Source organism: Malania oleifera, chromosome 2 (genome assembly GCF_029873635.1).
Source record: "Malania oleifera isolate guangnan ecotype guangnan chromosome 2, ASM2987363v1, whole genome shotgun sequence".
Lineage (NCBI taxonomy): Eukaryota > Viridiplantae > Streptophyta > Magnoliopsida > Santalales > Ximeniaceae > Malania > Malania oleifera.
In genome coordinates this window covers 9,692,945-9,695,792 of record NC_080418.1, presented here as the reverse complement: position 1 = coordinate 9,695,792, position 2,848 = coordinate 9,692,945, and the positions used below count along the sequence as shown (strand labels likewise).

Below are 2,848 nucleotides of genomic sequence, written 5' to 3'. Positions count from 1 at the left end.
AATTCAAGCAGTGGTTGCAAAGTGTGGTTCATTCATCTCATCGAACAGTTGGTGGGCATGAGTTTGGGCTTAATATCAAGAACAAAACAAGTATTTTCTGGGGAGGATTTTGAAACTGGGAAATGCATTGTGAAAAGGAATTGGATTTGGATTTTCGGCACAGAAGTCAGAATCACTCCCATGCATATCTCTGCATTTTAAAATCAACATTGGAATTCTTAAGAAGGGGGAAAAAAAAAACTCACAACTTGGTGAAAAAATATTTTAACAAAGTTATGAGCATCGGTGGGCGTGCCGGAGTGGTTATCGGGCATGACTAGAAATCATGTGGGCTCTGCCCGCGCAGGTTCGAATCCTGCCGCCCACGCGATTTTTACTTTTCCCCACCCCCATCTTTTGGATCATTGGCACGAAAGAACAAACTGCATTCGAAAAAACTGGGTTTTCATATTTCATTTTTTGTATTTCCGGTTTTTTGTTCTGCCTGTTTTGGGAAGTTGATCTGGTTTGCAAATCATAAGGGAGAACAAGAAAGGTCGGACTTGAATGTGATGGTGGGATGAAAGAAGCGGAGTTTTCAATTCCCTGTACTACAGTTTCAGCAGCCTCACGCATCTTCTTACGTCAATCTGGGACCCAATCTTAAAATATTTAACGAATAAAACATTGTGCAACTGAAGGCGCATCCGGTGGGCGTGCCGGAGTGGTTATCGGGCATGACTAGAAATCATGTGGGCTCTGCCCGCGCAGGTTCGAATCCTGCCGCTCACGCATTTTAATAATTTTTTTTTCTGAATTAATTATTTTATCGTTAACTAACCATATTATTAATAGTCAATGGATAATAATTTTTTCTGAATTTTTTATTTTTGATTTTATTGTTACCTAACCATATGATTACTAGTTTATAGATAAGATTTTTATTTACTTAATTATTCATTTAGTCCATTACAATTAAATATTATTTTAAGAAAGAAGAAAAAAATAAAAAGAAAATGCTTTTTTATTATATTTTCTCACCATATTATAAAGTATTAAAAATGAAAATTTATTCAAATATGATTAAACATTATGAATCAAATATTATTCATACCTAAATTAGGATGAAAAACTCATATTGAGATCCATGGTGTCCTCTTTCAAATAATAATACAAATTGAGTAATTAAAAAATATAAACTGAAAAAATGCAGAATTAATAAATTTTTGATAAATTGCAATACGATTCATTTATTAAAAATATGGGTAGAGGTGGAAGGAAGAAATAAGCACACACCTATGCAAGAAATAAAGAAAAAATTGCAGAGTTTGGTTTATTCATTATTAACATAATAGCTTGCGTAATATTAATTGAAATATATAAATTTAAGTTTAATTAATTATAAATAGTATCATTACCATAAATTAATGATTATATACTTTTTTATTATGTCATATAATCAACAAATTATATGTTGAAAAACAGTATTATTATACATATAACAACTCGTTTTTTTGTTATATAAAAGTTATTTTAACAGTCAGAGCCTTATCTCGCAACATCAACTTTGGGATATAATGACCCAAGAGAATTTATCAGGTCCTTGTCAACAAACACAGAGGATTCGTCGACGAGGGTACAAGAGAGTCTCGTCGACAAAGACAAGTTTCGTTGACGAGAAGATACCGAGAGGTTATCTTAAGTTCTGAATTTTGGTCGACGAGGAGATGGTGTTCGTTGACAAACCTTCTTTGTGACCTCGTCGACGAGATGACGTGGTTCGTCGACGAAGCTTGCAGTATAAATAGTGCTAAACTCAGTTTTCTTGCGCAGAAAACTCATCAAAACCCTCTCTTCTCTCTCCCCTATGGTCCTTCCCTCTTCTCTCTTCGATTTCGGCCCCGTCATTCTCCGGATCGACGATCTGAGGCCACCACGATGCTCCTGGGGAAGTTCTCTCCAAGTTTGTTGGAGCAGATCGTCCGTGGGATGAAGTTGAATTTCATCCCAGATTCAAGGTATGACCTTTTATTGAAATTTGACTTTCTAACAGTTGTAGGATATGCTGTAGATGTAGAAATAGTAATATTTTGTTCTGGGATATATGATTTTCAGGGTGTTGAGTGGAAAACCCTGCGGGTGTAGGACTCATCATAGTAGGAGTTTTTAACAGGAATCAGGTAAGAGAAATATGCTATGCTAGGCAGTTCTACAATGATTTTTAGTATGAAATGTATATTTTTACCAAGTTATTATTCACAGCAGAATTTTATACAATTTATCAATTATAAATAATATGTTTTAAATTACTGTGTGGCTTGAGAATATAGATATAGTACAAAAACATGTTTTACAGTATTTTTCAGAGTTATGTTTTACAGAATATACAGACAGTGGATATATTTTATAGCAATGACAGAATACCATTATTATACTGTTTACAGTACCATGACATACATATTTACAGTTAATTTCAGAAACACAGTTGTTATAGATACAGTTTACTACAACGTCATGGTTAATACAGTTATTACAGAATCATGGTAAAATAGATAGTTGTATATAGAGATGTATTATATAGTATCAGACCCTGATAGATCATTACAGATACAGTTTACAGAGCACAGTACCGTAGCTATATACAGTATAGAGTGCAACCACCTATTCAAATAATATGTGGTAGGTAGGTCGATCGTATGCCCACGAGTGGACAGGCTCCCCATCGAATATGGGTTGAGGAGGACTGATCAGATTGACAGAGTATAGTGGTTTATCCTGGTCGGTCGGCCAACCAGGATAGATCCCGCCTATAGGCCGTACAACCCTGTCATGAGGGGTTAAATCATGACATACATTTATCCATCCAGGG

The 2,848-nt window shown here is 35.0% G+C and overlaps 2 non-coding genes across 2 annotated transcripts; both read left to right on the top strand.

Moving 5' to 3' along the window:
- The first annotated feature begins 285 nt into the window (after nucleotides 1-285).
- On the top strand, nucleotides 286-367 carry TRNAS-AGA (transfer RNA serine (anticodon AGA)). The gene has a single exon. It is a non-coding gene; the product is annotated as a tRNA-Ser (tRNA).
- Nucleotides 368-689: 322 nt separating this feature from the next.
- TRNAS-AGA (transfer RNA serine (anticodon AGA)) lies at nucleotides 690-771 on the top strand. The gene has a single exon. It is a non-coding gene; the product is annotated as a tRNA-Ser (tRNA).
- The last annotated feature ends 2,077 nt before the right edge of the window (nucleotides 772-2,848 follow it).